The sequence below is a fragment of the Ursus maritimus genome, unplaced genomic scaffold, assembly GCF_017311325.1.
Source record: "Ursus maritimus isolate PB19 unplaced genomic scaffold, ASM1731132v1 scaffold_10, whole genome shotgun sequence".
Taxonomy (NCBI): domain Eukaryota; kingdom Metazoa; phylum Chordata; class Mammalia; order Carnivora; family Ursidae; genus Ursus; species Ursus maritimus.
Genome location: NW_024423344.1, coordinates 51,194,698 through 51,213,087, shown reverse-complemented (window position 1 = coordinate 51,213,087; position 18,390 = coordinate 51,194,698).

Sequence of the window (18,390 nt, the reverse complement as noted above, 5' to 3'; positions counted from 1 at the left end):
AGCTATTATTTTGCTATGTCGCCTGTCTCCTTAGATTTTGATTTCCATAAACACAGGGACCATGTATGGCGTGCCTTCTTTTTTCCCCCCTTAAGTCTAGCAAGTCAGGAAGAGAATTGGTTCCCAGTAAATGTTTATTCAATAGATGGAGTTAGTTACCCAGAAGAGTGGCAGCCAAGAGGTCATTGGCTTAAGAATACACAAGATGCCAAGCTTCTGATGCTTATTCTGTGGTGGATTTTTCTGTTTGTTTGTTTGTTTGTTTGTTTGTTTGTTTGTGGGTTTTTAGAGAAAGCACAAGCAGACACTCATAACGTGTGTTTTAGACTGTTGCTGCTCTCTGTTGAGCCACACGATGAGAAGGAAGGCATGTTAGTTTCCACAGACACTGCAAGTCCCTAAAGCAACATGATGCGTGTGTCACAGAATGGGGTTTTAAGGTTTGCCTGGGTTTGTTTTTAACATACAAATACTTATCAAGGAAAAAAATGGGCTGTTTGGAGACAACCTCTTTTAGGTTTTGGAAGTGAATGCAATGGGAGAAAACCCTCCCTTTTTGTATCCTCTTCTGGCAATCTCAGAGGGCTGCAGCTGGGCTGGGGGACAGGAGTCTACTGAGGCATGTCACCACAGACCCCGAGGCTGGGTATATACGGCTACGTGCACACGCGCATGCCTGCAGGCGTGCATGAGCATGCGTGGACAGGAGCAGTTGTCGCTCACTTTTTTAAAGTGAGACAAATGATCTCAGGAAGAGTCAACGTGTTACCATTGTACTGAGGGAAAAGTCAAATATGATTAATTTTATTTTGGGTGGTGGCAATGTTTGTTGTTTGTGTGAACACAAGAGTGGGGGCGTGTACTTATGACCCGGCCCTTAGTGATAGCTGACTCGATCCAGGAAGCTGGTCAGCCAGACGATGGAGAATTTGAGGATCACAGCAACCTGCTTCCTCTGGGCAAATGCAGTCGCTGAACGGGGCAGTTTTTCTGGACTTTATCTTTGATACATCATGTGGCTCATTGATACACCCTGCTTTCATGGATGAGAGAGGGTGAAGCCAGCTGGACTGTACTGGCAGGGCCACCGCTCGTGCTCCGAGTAGGGCTTCCTCCCTCCGGAGCGATGCAACGTGCAGTGCGAGGCTCCAGCTGCAGCTACAGAGCCCTAAGGAGATGGGCTGGTGGTGCCTGACTGGAGGACTCTGCTCTGGCCAAGCCTCCGGCCCCAGCCGCGGTCAGGGGTACGGACCCAGCCTGCTGCAGTCTGGGCACCAGCCTCCAACGACCTGGCTGTGCAGCCCCACTGTCTGGTGAAAAGCCGGCAGGTGACTGGAGCCCCAGCGAGCAGACACTGCCCAGGACGCCACGGGCACCGCAAGTGGCATGGGGGCCGGGCTGAGCAGCTTTGGCAAGGGGGGCCTCTGCTCTGGAGGGATGACAGCATCATCACACAGACACGGAAGATGCCCGCCTCATTGGTAGCACAGTGCTCAATAGACTCTCTTAAGAGAGGGCTTATAGTCAGGGCAGAAGCTCTGTTTTTAAAGACAATGAAAGACACAAGGGATTATCCAGCGCACCAGAGCAGAAGGGCCACAAGGGCCAGCCCAGGAGGAGTGCACACCTGTCTGTGTGGCTCCAGTGGCGACCACAGATAAGGCTATCCATGGTCTTCGCACACAGCGAGAAGCCTGGGCTTGATGTGAGCCGTGTTGTGACCCACACAGGTGTATATTGCAAAGTGCACTCCTGTGTTGATTATGAAAGATGACCTGCAGCTAGGATCTCATCATCAATCCTCGTTGAGGGGCTTGTCTCTTGCTTGAGATTATTTAGATGTGGATTGCCAATGGCTCTCACGGAAAATAAAATGACCAGGAGGAAGAGTGATTCAACAGGAATTTATGGATGGGGTTCCAGTCCTGCCCTGTAATGTGCTTTCTGCGCTTGTCTCCAGCTCGGATGACAGAGATGTATGCAAATTCCACGGGAGAGGCAGAATATGTAGGATTTAAAAGCACTCCCCGGGTCAGTTTCTTCATCTGTGAAATGAGGACAATAAAAATCTCTACTTCAAAATGTGTTATGACTATCGGAGAGATTATGCTTGGTACATTTTGAGTGTTCAATAAATGATAACCATTTAACATTTTGAAAAGTGTAGGCATATGTTCTGGAGACACAAACCCCTCCGGTCCAATCCCAGCTCTGCCGTTCACTGATTGCGTGATCATGGCAAGTTCCTGCTCTAAGCAGTGGTGTCGGAATCTGTAGCACGAGGGGGCTACGAGTCCATGTCTCATAGAGATATGGCAAGGATTAAGTAGAAATAAAACCAATAAATGGAAGTCATAAGGGTACATATCACATAATAGGATTCTAAGGATTAAATAGATACAAAATACATGAGGGTCTGGCATATTGTAAGCACCCAATAAGGGGTAACTACTATGAACTAGTGTTAGAAATTCACTCCATAAACCACTTGTTTGGTCCATGAACTGATACTTAAGGAGGTAACGTCTTGTAGGGCATTCATGATGCTTTTAATAAAAATTAGCTTTTATGTGTATGGATAGAGTAACACAGGACTGAGTAGCGTGAGACCCTTCCAGGCTAGTTCGATCACAGAGACATACCTTCTCTGTGACCAGGAGGGCATCGGTTGACCTTCTTGTGCCTGAAGGCATGCAGACATATGCCTTCTGCCTGGCTTCAAAAGCTCATCGCTTACATGGTCCTTTTGAAGTTGGGTGTATGTTCTACAGAGGGCACAGTGTGGCCAGAGGCAAATCTGGCTCTTTGTTTAAAGACAGAAAAAAGGCCAAGCAACATATTGGTTGCTGATCACATGAACTCAACAATGCACCCACATGAATGTGAGTGTATCTGTAAACCTACGTGGATTTGTAGGGGCATATATGTGCATATAGATTATACCCAGATATGCGTGTATATGTGCACACGCACATAAACAGGTGTAACATGTACACACACGAACATTTGTCTATGGCAACTGTTTCATTAAATGTAATCAACAAGACTTTCTAATTCTTCACTTGGAAAGAATAGCATATGTATAGCAGGTTGGAAAAGCAAAATATCACAATAACAATTAATAACAATACTTGTTATCGTAAAATAATTTGCTGTGATCGTTCTTTAAGTTGTAAGTTATGTAACAATACTTGTTATCGTAAAATAATTTGCTGTGATCGTTCTTTAAGTTGTAAGTTATGTATATGACAAGAAAGATCATTCTAAAATATTTTAAGCCTCCAGAGCACAATTCTCCATGAACTTGAATAGCATTACGCCTTCTTTTATGCACATCCACACATAATAAAATGCAGGACTGAATTATCATCTGTATCATAGAGGCCTACCTACACCTCTTTTCCCGCAAAACATGGAAAGTATTGTTGCAAAACTCACTCTTAGGGCACTGAGTCCTCGAATATTATATTTAAAAAAAAAAAATTCTAGCTCTGTGGTTAAATATATACTTGGAAAGAGTAATAGTGGTATTTGCATATTTCGCTTTATGATTGTCAAATAGTCACAACACCTTGTAGATCAAATATTCAGTAACTGGATAAATATTTTTTGGATCCAGATATTTCAGTGTTTGTCATCCAAGTATAGAGATCCATAGCCTAGGGAGTGTGACAAGGAGTAGGTTTATTTTCTTCATTTTTTTTTAAAGTCATGAATGTTTTGTACAATTTGGAAATGTTCCCAAATTTTCTTTTTTCATTTTAAATGTTGTTTAAATATTTTTAAAAATATCTTTTACAGTAGATAAAGGGAAGGATGAGAAAAGAAACATCTGTTCTTTGGATATGCAGAAACATTAAAATTCTTGTTTTCTACAATAGCACAGAGCAGCTTTCTTTGTTATTCTGGGTTCAGCTCGATTTCCATCTTAAATTTAGAAAATGTGTCTACCCAGCCAGCAGCTATCGGCACGGCCGTGGGAGCACCAATTGCTAAAATACACTCTTTGAACCTGTATTTTCCAGTTTTACATGTACAAACCGCTTTAAGCATCCATTTTAATTCTTGATTTTGATTACTGAAAGCAACACAATGACTTCAGAACGTGCATCATATTTATTTAACCCCTTACGGAAGAACCCATTGGCAGTGAGAAGTGCTCCCAGACATGACTACCCAAAGGTTTCAGCAGAGAAATGTTCCTTCATAACGGGGTTATGAAAGACACTGCCTCAGTAATTTACTGAAGTTCAGCTTTAGAACAAGCTGTTTCTTTTATGTACAGAGCTAGCAATTCACAGGTCCCAGCTGAAATGTATTTTTTGTTGTTGTTGGAAGCTTTCAAAGATACGGCATTTGGAAATTCCTTAATTAGATTTAAGATTTTAGTCATACAGTGGCTTCTCTTTGTAACCAGAATGTATTTATTTGGCAGTTGCTTTATTTAGTGTTGCTCATTTCACACTGTGAATAACCAACAAAAAACTCTAACATGCTAGCACGCCAATGGCTTTTTTCCTTTGGAAAACAGAAAGCGAAGATAGATACAGGAAGAGATTTATGGAGAGTAGCCCAAATTGAAACCTATTTGGAAGCACCTTTTCTATTTGCACAGCTAAACATTGTTGCGCTTTATTTTAAATAAAGGCGTACAGAGACAGATAGCTCCAAGTTTGATACACACATTAGGCTGTGTTTCTATAAAAACACATGACACAATCAGCATTCGGAGAGGACCGCCAGCTCTGGAAGGCTTGCATGCCCATGGGTCATCCCTGGGGGACAGGCTGTATATAAATACCAACTGCCAGTTCACAGTTTGTGCAAATATAAAGTCGGTTAGGCCAAAATAACATGTATACAGTGTGACACGGCGGTGCCTAGCTGCGTACGTGTGGACCTCAGTATCTCTAGAGCTTGACATTATTTCACGTCTCACTAAAGCACCAGCTATTTGCAGACAGATGGGTAAAAGGACAAGAACTATAAGATATGTGGGGTAAAAGGAAAGAAATGACAATAATAAAGACTCTCCAGAAGGCCATGCAGGGAAGAAAGAACTGTATGGTGTCTGCTTAACTGGACATCCCTTTGTCTCCTGAAGCATCAATGAGAAAAGGAAGAGAGGCTTGGCCCCAGGTTCTAATAATATTTGGTTCATAGTAGATGTTCAATAAATATTTATTAAGAGATAGGTCCTATTGCTTCTAATTCCTCTGACTCAAACCCGTCCCATTCCTTTCCTTCATGGCCACTGTCAATAACCCAATTCACTCATTACCTCTTTTGGGGTAATTAAAATAGGCTCCCAATTGCTTTCTTTTAGTCTTTAATGTCCCCAGTCCAATCCAGTGTCTGTTCCCAAACGATCTTTTCGACAGGTGCCTATCTCCCTTACCGTCTGTAGGTTCCAGTGAAATTATTTCCTAAACATTTTCCATGCCGTCCCACCTCCCACAGTTGCAATTACCCCAAACCCTCTCTCGAGGCTGGAAGGTCAGCTCCACCACATTTCCACACTGTGCCTTTGGAGGCACACTGTAGAGACCAGTGTTTTCCACTTGGACACCTTTCCTCCCCCTAAGAGGCACCTCTCTGTCCTAGACACTCACAAGCACTCTATGTATATCTTTCTTAGAGGCATTGCTGGCTTTCCGATTTATAATACGCTTGTCTATACGAGGGTGTTACACTTTGCCCTCATCAGCTATTTCTTTAAAGGGCTGGTGTTCATAACTTATTCATCTTTGTGGCTCACATGAAACTCCCTCAAAGCGTCCTCTGTCTGTGTACCAGTCAGTAGTTCCTTTATATTCTCCTCCTTTCCTGTGCTTTTGTTTTGTTCCTTTTATCACAATTCAAGTTGTACAAATAATAGAATAATTTGTTTTTAATGCCATCTTTCTTGAAAGAACGTAAGCTCTACAAGGGCTTATGCTGCACAGCCAGATCCCAAGTCTCTAGTACAGTGTCTTGTCCTCAGCAGGCATTTGACATGTAAGTGTAGAGATAGATGAGAGACAGAGAGAGGGAGAGATGGATGATCAATTGGGGACACACGTACTCAGACACCTAGGTTCTTACGTGGTCATACTGTTCTGCTCTCCAAAAGAGCAAGGATAAAGAATTGTCATATAATAATCGTACCTAATTTTTCCTTTTCTTATTAATTAATTAATGTTTTAAAAATGATTTTTATTTACTACTGGAGAGAGAGACAGAGATAGCGAGAGAGAGCACATGAGTGGGGAGGAGAGGGAGATGCAGGCTCCCCCCAGTGAGCAGGGGGCCTGACATGGGGCTGGATCCCAGGACCCTGGGATCATGAACTGAGCTGAAGGCAGATGCTTAACTGACTGAGCCACCCAGTTGCCCCCCTTCTTTTCTATTATACACTGTCTCCTGACCACACCATCTATTCCTTCTGCATAGTTATGATTTCTGCATCTGTATCTCTCATTAGGACTTCTCTTGAATTCCAGAGATCTACCTGCTCTCTGGACACTTTCACTTAGATGTCCCGTGACCCCATGCTGGTTACTTTTTCACCAAATCATTTCATTTTCTTCTTTTTCCTGGTTATATCTCCAGACCACATTTCCCAGACTTTTTTGCAGTTAAGTGTAGTCATGTGATGAAGTTTTGTTAGTAGAGTGTGGATGAAAGTTACGTGCACATTTCCGGGCCTGGCTCATAAACCTCTCTATTCTCCACCTCCCTATCTGCCTGCTGGATGTTGAAGGTCCAGCAGAGATCTGTGTGGCCCCTGGATCACGGCTGGACCATAGATGGAACGAGCCTAAATCCCTAAATGACTGTGTGGAGCAGAGATATACTATCTCTACTATTTGGGCTTAAACAAGCAAGCATAGTTCTATTCGTTAAGCTACTGAAATTTTAAGGTTGTTTGTGACAGCAGTTGGCCAAAGCTAATACGTATTTTCCCTTATATCCTATCTCCTCTGGCATCCTGATCTCTGTTAGTGCCATTTCACACTTGCTTAGTGAGAATGCTATGAGTTCCACCCCCCACCCCCTTATATTTTCCTTCATTTCTTGTTCCTCATCAGTCAACGTGCTCTGCTTTTTACTCCTGGTCTCACTGTTTTAGTTCACATTGCCATCCGTCCTTGATGGGTCTATTAGAGTCGCATCCAAAATGGCCTTTTTGCTTTCTCTCCTGCCTACCTTCAATTTACCCATGCTAGCCACTGTTTTTCTTTTGAAAACACAGATTTGGTTCTATAGCTCTTTCATACAAAGTTTTAAAATTCAAGATTCATTAAATTTTCTTTAGCATGTTATCCATTTAAACCATGTCATCAGTCATCCATTCCCTAACCATCTTTCACCTACATTTCTAATGTCAACTCAGGCTCTAAAAAACAAAAACAAACAAAATAAAAATAAAAACGACAAAACAAAACAAAAACAAAAACAACAAATAACAATCAAAAAAACCCAGAGGTACATTTTTCAGACTTTTGATTCTCAGCATATGATATTTACCCAGGCTTTAATGCCCTTTCCTTTCATTTTCTGTTCAACACAATTTCTTTCCTTTAATAAGACTCAATTAAATAATCCTTTTCTCTCTCTTCTAACTTCCCATACTGAGTTAATTGCTCTCTCCTTTGTATTCTTGTGGTACTTTGAAGACAACTCTCTCATAGTGTTTATTCCTTTGGATTTCAATTACATCTCTGTATGTACCTCCCAATTGATTGGGAGACTCCAGAGAATGAGAAATTGGTCTTACTTATCTTTGGGAGCTCTATGCCTATTTTGGTGCATGGCAATAAGGAAATTTCTTTGAAAAAGCTTTGTTGAATAAGTGTTTAGCTATTGTATAATTCACTATCAAAGAAAAACCTGGCCTTACTTTCCACTGTGGCACTGGCTCAATAAGAATGGGTAACTCCCTTTTTGCAAAAGCTATGATAATAAAGATTAATTTGTTTCAATAGTAATAATGATTATTGACATTCAATAAATGATTGTTATGTGTTAGGCACTGTGCTAAATTTTATGTGCTTTATCTTGCTTAATTCTTGCAGTGACTCTTCAAAGTTGATATCACTCTTCCGTTTTAGAGTACTGTATTCATACTATATTAGCTTAAGTTGGTGTACAGTTATGAACAAAGAATAGCTGTGGGAAAAGTGGCCCCCTGCAGGAGCTACTGAGGAGGGTACAACTGATTTTTCCCTGTAGGTAACAAACTATTTGAGAATTTCCTAAGATCTTTCTCAAATCCCAAGCTTTATGTCTTATGAATATACATAGGTAATATAAACCCTGGAAAATTCCATGCAAAATTATTTTAAGACAAAGTTTTTGTTTTCTCTAGATATTTATGAGGTTCCTCTGATATCTGTGGAGAATACATAGTAAATTTCTGAACAACCATCATGCATTTTTAAGAGCACTCAGAAAAGTCAAGTGCATAGCTCTGGGGTGTTTTCAGTATCCTAGAAACCCTCTTGATCCCACAATTCAGAGTAGAATTTCAAAGAAGAAATAGTAGGATTTCCAGCAAGAGTTGAAGATCACTGAAACTCATGCACAGAATACAGCTTCTGACAACATTCACTGGCGAGCCAGGTCTTTCATATCCAAATATTGCCTGAGCCTGAACTGCATCAATTGTGTAGAATGTTTATGTGATTAATGAAAAATACTTTGTAATAATCAAAGACAAACAAGTGGAATGCTCTCTGCCATCCAGCATAACAGGAATAAAAAGAAACCTATTGCTGCAGCTTAATAGAATATCACTTGTGCTAGCCCAGATGGATGAGGGCATAGTTCCTTTGATTTAAGAACTTATAGTTGACTTGGAAGGAAACAAACCTGCGTGGAGCTGTATTGTTGGATTATTTTCTAAATCACTTCTTTGATATGTCATTCTCCTATTCAAAAAATTCCAGCGTCTCCTGTTGCCTGTAGCTCAGAACCCCTTGATCTAGTTTGGTTGCCCCCCACCTCGTTGTCTTCAGCTCTGTCTTTCATGACAGCTCCTGTCAACCCATCTAGTCACCAAATGCCAAACTCAGTGTGGCCTTCCCTGCCTTTTGCCTACTCTCTGTCCTACACATCTGTAACCACGCAGATTCTATTTGCTTCCTGGAAAATCTCCCACGATCATATCTGTTCAACATCTTCTCTCCTTCTTAGCCCTGTAAACCCTATGGCATACACAGTTGTCACTTTTCATTATTTTCTTATGTATTTTTCATCTCTAGAAGCATTGCCTCATCTTCCTAATTAGATTGGAAGTTTGTGGACTTTAGGATCTGTATTTTTTGATATCCCAGAATCCTCTACAGGAAATGGGAGGGAAACAAGTATTTACTGTGTTCCTGCTGCATGCCAGGCATTATGCCTGATTCTTCACATATGTCGGCCGGTTTAATTCTCACAATCCTGTGAACTATGTATTAACTCCATTTTAAAGAGGAGAAAACCAAGGCTCAGAGAGTTTAGGTAAAGTATTGAACATCACACAGCTAGTAAGTAATTGGTTGGTATGCCAGCCTGGTCCTGTCAATCTCCAAAGCTCCTGGTTTTTCCAATATATTTTACATATATTAGATACTTACCGCTAATGGCAATTCTCATCCATCCCTCATCCCTAAGTACAATTTTTACAGTATTTCATACCATCATTCATTATTTTCCAACTGTTTAAAGTTCCCTGCTACCATCTATCCAAGTAGATTGTCTACTTTTGTGGGCAAGACTCTGCCCCATGCTTTGTGTGTGCTTACATGTGTGTCACTCTTCATACAGACAGCCTTCGATGGACACTTGTAGACTGCTTCACTGATGGTGGTCTTTAAGGCTGAATTATAATAAAGATTCTCTTTGGCCTTCAAAATGCCTGTTTTGCCTCAATTATATTTACCCAGGCTACAGGTATTTTGCCACTTCCTAATATTTAAAATGAAAAGGTCTAGAAACTGATGTTACCTGTCAATTGAAAGAATTTAAATCTCACGATATGTTGAGATCCCAAGAAAATCCAGCCAATAGGAAATAAAATTAGAATGAAGGGTCAAAAGTGCTAAATTGGTATTATTTAGTCCTCTGGAAAGTATTCTATAATGATTATATACTGGTCAATGATAATCTTCATGGTAACCATGATAAAGTATTCCAAATGTTCTCATGAAATCAACTCAGATTGTGTTGCCTTGCTCATCTATAGTTTCCCTCTGGTTTACCCTCTATGTAGATTTCTCCCCCACCTCAACTCTGCTTGTTATTTTTGGCTCTTCTAGACTAGAGTTGGGTAATAATGTTCTGAAATCTAACAATATTGGGGATTGAACGTGGGGTTTCTGGGCAGGCTGAGTTGGCTGGTGAGTGGTGGGTGAGGTGAAGCAGTAAGCAGCAATGGGGAACGCACTGCGACAGGTCATTGGCTCTTCCGTATTCTCAACAGTTAATGTTTCCCTCCATTGGAATGTATAAGGGAGAGCTGAACAGAGCTGCTGCCATCCCCACGGCTAGCACTTTTGTATCTGCAATTCTACAGTAATTTTTTTTGGAGGACCTCAAAAGGCTGCATACATGCACAATGATTTATTGTTTTATATCATCCAAATCTTAAGGACACCAATAAATTTTTAAGAGCTTGTCTATTTCCAAGGCTTGTAGAAATGATGATTCTATATTTATCTCAATATATAATTAACAATAATTTATAAGTAATGGATTTCATGTTCTGAAGACAAATTACTGGACTTTCTTTCTTTCCTTTCTTTCTTTTTTTCTTGTACAAGTAGTGGCTGGGGTTTGGGGTTCTACACAGCGATTTCCATGACACCCAATTTGGCATCTTTTACTGTCACAATGAGCTCATGATTTCAGGTGAGGAATAAGCAGGAGCACATGAACCCTCAAGCAAAAGAGATGAAATTTTCATCCAAATGTCCTAAAGAATAAAAATGATGGAGATAAAAACAGAAAATATATGACACGGACAAAGTTGTTTCTAACTAGAACATTTTTCAAAGTTTTCTAGGGGCATCAATTGCTCTCTGAGCAAATCATTTAGTACAGAGCTCTAGCGAGAGCATTAGCCAACGGTCCTCTCTGCCTGCAATTAGATTAGTCATGCACTTGTAGGCCAGAATTTATGGTGATTGGTATTCCAGAAGAATCCTTGCACTGTGCTTTTCAGAAAGGAAATAAAGAAAACCACTAAAGCGCGCACCGAAGAGTGCAGGCCTTTATCTTTTTAAAATTGCTCTTATTTCTAAAAACCTTATTTCATAAAACAAAAAAGATGTAGACGCTGCAATATAAATATTCTCAACCTCCAAACAGATTCTTTGTTACTATTGCTCTGGTGAATGTCATGAGCGTTCATGCCATGTATACTAGGGACTGACTTTCTTGATCATCTCGTTTCTAAACTCCGGGAAGGGAGAACTGATAGACCTGTCTATCTTCCAGGCACACGGCACATTATTCTTATCATCACCTTCGTCTATATCACCATTATCATTTGCACACAGTTGGTCCTTTGCAAGTAATGTTCAGTGTTTTAAAGATTCATTTAGGGCCTGCATCAGAGAAGGGGCTGAGTGTGCTGGGAAAGTAAAACGTGAGGAAGGTCACAAGTTGTTCAGCCCAGTCAATTGTGTGCGACGCGGGCCCGAGTCTGAGCAGCACGGCTCTGCTCCAGCTGTCGCACTGGACTGACCGGACTAGCAAAGTCTGCGCCCAGGCGTGGTCGTGGCCCTGGTTGCTAATTCTGGATCGCAATGGATGGCAAGGCCATGTGCGAGCGCTCATTGTGCTGATTGATGTGACCAAATTATATTATCTCGAGGATTTGGGGAGTCATTCTGCTGTGGGCACAGAATTTCATCTATGACACATCTATTTTTCTAAGTTGCTTTCTTTTCTTAAAACATTGAACATACCAAGCATACCTTGATCTTTTAAGCAAGGGATTAAACCTCAGCTTGATGTGCACAAAGAAAGCCAGCCAAATTGCCCAAGCTCATCTGGGATGCCACCTGGCTAGGAAAGTGAAATCTCATCAGCGAGGTGGCTCTTTCTAGGTGCCAGGTACTTCGAGTGCTGAGTGTCTATCAATGTAATGCCACAACTACAACCATGGGCGTACATACAAAGCTCAGAAACAGCTCAGAGAGATCATCTCAATGTGGGATATAAGAGAGTTGTTATAATGAAAAAGGTTATATATGAGAACAAGAGTATTTTTATGGCCTAATTAAAACTGATATTAATTAGGGGCTGACAAAGTAATATGTTTTGCTGTTGTTGACCCTTGTGTTCTCAAATCGTTTAAAAACCCTGATGGACCAGAGTTTCAAATGATTATTATGGCTATTAATCACAGATCCATTCATTTGCTTAAGTAGATATTTTAAGCAAGAGTGTTGATTGCTATATAAAAAAAAATATCTACACTCCCTATTAAAGACTGATTTCCTTTACGTTTGGCAGCTATTAAAAATCATGAGTTGTTCATGTTTAGGAGATGTATTCGACATGAGAAATCTGTAGGGATTTCACGCAAATTTTGGTGAACAGGCCCCAAACTTTTACATCTTGAATATGGCCTTAGACCACTGGGTGATTGGGAAACACTTGCGTGAATAGGAACATTGATGGAACAGGCACTATTATGTTCTAGGCTCTGTACAAAGGGATTTGTATCCTACTTCTCAAGTGTGGTCCATGCATCAAGTGCATCAGCATCCCTGGGAGATGGTTAGAAAGGCAGCACCCCTGGGGGCCCCACTGCACACCCACAGCATCAGAGTCTGCATGTGACAAGCTCTCCATGCACGTTCATGCATTATAGTCCACGAAGCACTGCTTCCACATTTCATTTCTAATTCCTCACCACAGCCCCGTAAGTTCAGAAAAGTGACGTCAATGTGCAGGGTCGCAAAACTAATAAGAGGTGTGGTCTTCTTTACTCAGATTTGGTCACGTTTCCAAATATCGTTACATCCTTCACTTGTTGAAACCTTAGCCCTTCTTAATCATCCAGCTCAGATTTCCCCACCTCAGTATCTATCCTGATGGTTCCTGTTGCTCGTAATCCTTTCTTGCTGCAGTATCTCACAGTACTTTGATTTTCTCTGGTTTTGCCCCAATAACACAGTCTTGTCTTAGATGATAACTGCTGATATCCATGAAGATAGAAACTATCTTTTTTGGCTTGCATTGTCTAGTGCACCTGGCATAGGAACCGCGGTACAATATGTGCTTGATGGATGCTTGAGCGAATTAACCATTGCCTTTGTCCTTTAAATAAAGCCATTCCATAGTTCATTAGGACAAGTAAATCCAGTTTAGTGTATTAATAGCTGCTAATTGCTTTAAGGTTATTACGACTTGGCTCACATTAATATTAATACTAGTAATTCCTACCATATGTACAGGTTTTATAACTCACAAAGTACGTTTACACTTATGACAATATTTAATCCTCACTACAATGTGGTAGCATAAGTATTCTCTTATCCCCGTTTTACAGATCTAGAAATTCATGCTTACAGAAATTAAGTGACCTGAAAAATATTACAGGAAACATCATGCTACAAAAACTTAAAGCTTGTGCTCTTTCTGAAGAAAAAAACATATACGAAGTCAAGAACTGTCTTCTCAAATGGTGTTTGTAGAGCCCTCATATACTATATACGTTGATCTTCAGACATCATTCTTCAAATGAAGATGCTGAAATCACAGATAGAAGAAAAGAAAAATCCACAGGACCAGAGAGGATGAAGGAGAGATAGAGTTAAACAGGAACCCCAGATTTGGAGCTATGATGCTTGGGAATGTGATGGTACCATTGAGTCAATAGAGACACATCCTGGGGGAATGCAACACATTGGGGGAGGAGGGGGTCAGGGCTCACCAGGTCCTCTTTCTCCCGCTTCTGTGGTGTGGTTACCTCTGTCAAGATGGAACTTGGTCTCTGGGTGATTACATTGATCATATGCCCTGTCACATGAGTAAGAATTAAATTTGGTTGATTTAAGCCACTGAGAATTTGGGGTTGTTAGTAACCAGAGTATAGTCTCTATTCCAGGCTATCCTGACTCAGATGTATAAGGAGAGCTTTCTGCAGGTGGTTGGTTGAGTAAAAAACAATTCAGGTTCTTGATTTTACTACTCTGTCCTCATTTCTTTCTCTCTCCTCTCCATTGCTCTGAAGGAGCACCTTGTGGGTCAGATATACAGAAATAGCAGCTTGAAGTACTACTGGTTTCACACTCATCCAGGTTGAGAAGACTTTTCATTTAATTGTTGATGGCACTGAGTGGGAAGATCCGGTATCTCCAGTTAGAAGTCGCGGTTTATAATCTCTAACTCTGTGTTTCTGTGGCTGTGAACTAGAGCAAGTCACTTAACTTGTCTGAACTTAATTTATTAGTCTACCAACTGGGAGAACGATACTACGTAGCCTATACGGTTGTGAAAAACCAGTGAGCTACTATGGATGGAAGCACTTTGTAACTTTAAATATGTTATATAAGATGCAGTTATCATTACTGTAAGAACAGAACAAAGCACAAAACAGTAGCTTTTGTGTCGTAGTCCATGCAACTATTTACTGAAAAGCAAATTTTGTCTTTTGAAAATTAAGGTATATATATATTTAAAGATTTTATTTATTTGACAGAGAGACGCAGCGAGAGAGGGAACACAAGCAGGGTGAGTGGGAGAGGAAGGGGGAGAAGCAGGCTTCCCGCTGAGCAGGGAGCCCGAAGCAGGGCTCGATCCCAGGACACTGGGATCATGACCTGAGCTGAAGGCAGAGGCTTAATGACTGAGCCACCCAGGCGCCCCTAAGGTGTCTATTTTTAAAAATATTAAAGTCAGAACAATGCAGTATTGAACAGAATCAGAGTAGTGATGATGGTTTTCTGAAAAGAATGATTCCCACTCATTGAGCACGAGCTCCGGGCCCCGCCTGTGCTACATGCTTTGCCGACTTTCATTTCAGTATAAAAATGTCTTCTCTTGACTCACAGTCACTCACCTTTATATGAGAACAAAACTGACCTTTAATTTAGGAAAGTAAAGAAGAGCTGATTCTAATTGTGTAGGTTTTTGTGTTTTTTTTCTTTTAGTTTTTACTTTCCCCACAAATCTACAAATCCACTGTTACTACATCTTTAAAATGGTGCTGAAAAGGAATGTGCTAGCACCCATTCCTGGTGCATCTAGCCTACCAGATTTTGAGAATAGCTCCAAGACATAACTTATGGACGAACAAGACTGTTTGCCAGGGCAGGGCCATGATAAGGCAAGATGGCTGCCGTGTCGGGTGTGGGGGGCAACATTTAGGGAAGCGCTCACTCTCACCTTCACACCCTGAGAATGAGCGCCTCCTTATTGCTCCCTGGGCACCCTTCTTGCTTTTCCCTAGTTCCTGCCATGTTATCCCTCATTGCAGCCTTGACAAAAAATTTATAGGAAAAATCCCCTAAAACATCCCATTATGTACATGACAATTTCTTTCTTAAAAAAGGATTAAAACCTCTCTATGTTTCACACAATATTTAATACAACTTGAGAGGGCTTGGAACTCAAGGAAATTAAGACTGTTTTCAGGTTCTAGGATAGACCACCAAAGTAGGACTCACTAAGAAATGCTGAGAATGACAGAGACTAGCACAAGTCAGAAGCCAAGAGGTAAAGTTTGATCAAAGATCCGGTACAGACGAACTTTCTCTGAATGCTTCCTGGATATAGGTTCCTACAGGCCAGATAGATCCTTCTTCTAAAGTCTCCTCATGGGATTTCCTTGGAGAAATACACCTACACTTCCGTTTCCTGTTCCTTCACTGTCAGACCACTGTATTATTCTGCAGGTTATCGGCAACTGTTTTCTCTAGCTTTCCTGTATTTCCCATTTTTTTTCTTCAATAATAAACATAATTTAGAATAGAATAGAATAGAAACACAACAAACACATTTAGAATTAAACAGTGAATTGGACCTAATCCATTATTGGCTTGCCTCTGACCCTCAAATGACTCTTTCACATGAGTTCCCCTGCCTGCGTCTCTCCACACACTCAGGTTGTCCTTCAGTTTATTTTTATTTTATTTTATTATTTTATTTTAATTTCTTTTCTTTTAGTCATTAAAATACTTTACATCAGATGTACCCTCTTAACTAACTTTTAAGTATATGGAAAACAGTATGGCATTTCCTCAAAAATTTAAAAATAGAACTATCAAATGATCCAGCAATCCTACTCATAGATATTTATCCAAAATAATTGAAATTCGGATCTCAAAGATGTATTAGCACTTTCTGGTTCATTGCAGCACTATTCACAATAGCCAAGATGTTGAAACAACCTGTCCATCGGCAGACGAATGAATAAAAGAAATGCGAATATTATCATCCTTTAAAAAGGAGGGAATTCTGTAGTATGTGAAAACATGGATAAAACTTGAGGACATTGTGCTAAGTGAAATAAAGCCATCGCAGGTTGTCCTTTGGTTGTCAAGGCTGACAAGCTGCTACTCTCACCGAAGTCCCAGCCTTCATGTGCGCAGGATCTCATCCCCTGTTTACTTCTTTAATTAATATTTCTCTCTTTCCTGGATCACTGCTATCACCATGCGCATATGTTCTGGCTCATATTTAAAACTATCTTTTGGGATCTCACCTTCCCTCTTGTGCACAATTCCACTTTATTAAAAAAAGATTTTATTTATTTATTTGAGAGAAAAAGAGACGGAGAGAGAAAAAATGAGTGGGGGCAGGGGCAGAGGGAGAAGCAGACTCCCCACTGGGCAGGGGGCCAGACATGGGGCTCCATCCCAGGACCCTGGGACCATCACCTGAACCAAAGGCAGATGCTTAACCGACTAAAACTCCCAGGCGCCCCTCACTTCCACTTTTTATTACCTTCACAGCCAAACCTCGTAGTAATTATCTGCCAACATTGTCTACACTGCTTCATCTCCCATTCTCACCTTCGTGCACCCCAACCAGGCTTCCTTTGGGCCCCAAATATGGCTGAAATGGCTCCAGTCAAGGTCACGATTGACTTCCACGATGATGCTAAATCCAATGGACATTTCTCTCTTTTCATCTCACTCAACTTCTCATTAGAATTCAAGACAGCTGACTGCTCCCTTTATCTTGAGACATTTTCTCGTTTCCAGTGTTACCCACCCCCTTCACATCATGTTTATTTGTTTATTTCCTGCCTTCATGGTCCTTCAGCTTGTGTCTCCTTTGCTGGCTTTTCCCCGCTGTGTCACTCGAGCCTGGGACTCCTCCTCTGCTCCAAGCTACTCTCTCCCAGGAGTAATCAGCCAGCCCATGTTTTTGAATACCAATTGCAGGCTCATGCCTCCTCTAGATTATATCTTTGGCTCTGGTGTCTTGCTTAATTTCCAGACACATATATCCAACTTCCAACTTGACATTGCCACTTAAATGTCTAATAATTTATTCAAAATTTCAATGCCCTATACAGCAAGACTTGTTGAATCTACCTCTAAATCATATTTCTAATCCAAACTTTGGACTGGGTGGTAGCTTCTAGGACATGAATAGTCTTCTAAATGGTCTGTTTCCATTCATAGAGTGTCACATTCTTCCCCTTCTATTTTTCCAGACAGCAGCCAAAGTGATCTTTTGAAAATGCAAATTAGGTCATCCCCTACTTAAAACTTTTCAGTATCATTTTGGTCTCAGCTTAAATGTCACCTCCCTGCAAAGTCTTTCCCTAATACATAGTTAAAATAAGCACTTGCGTCTCCCTGTCACATTATTTTGTTTTATTGTCGTCGTTATATTTATCAATAAATGATGGCTACCTGTTTATGTGTAATCTCCACGAATATAAGGATGTTGCCTGCTTCATTCCGTACCTTAGCCTCAGTGCATAGTTCTCGGCACACAATACGGGCTCAAAGGGTAACTGAATAAATGAATTAATGAATTTATTCAGCAACATCTATTGTAATATGTTATGACATTCTTTGGCTATGTCTACATAACAACTAGTGTAGGAGATTTTCAGTTCACTTGGATAATCAAATTAATCTTTCCTCAAGTAACTGGAATAGCTTTTTATCTATGAAATGGTGCTGTTTTACTCAGTTGTGACTTTATGCAAGTTACATGGAGGCCAGAAAAAGGACGATCTTTGGAATGTTCTTTATAATCATCACATATAAATTGGTGTTCTTTTTTTTTTTTAAGATTTTATTCATTTATTTGAAGAGAGAGACAGCAAGAGAGCACAAGTATGGGGAGCAGCAGAGAGAGAGGGAGAATCAGACTCCCCACTGAGCAAGGAGCCCAACATGGGGCTTCATCCCAAGACCCCAGGATCATGACCTGAGCCAAAGGCAGATG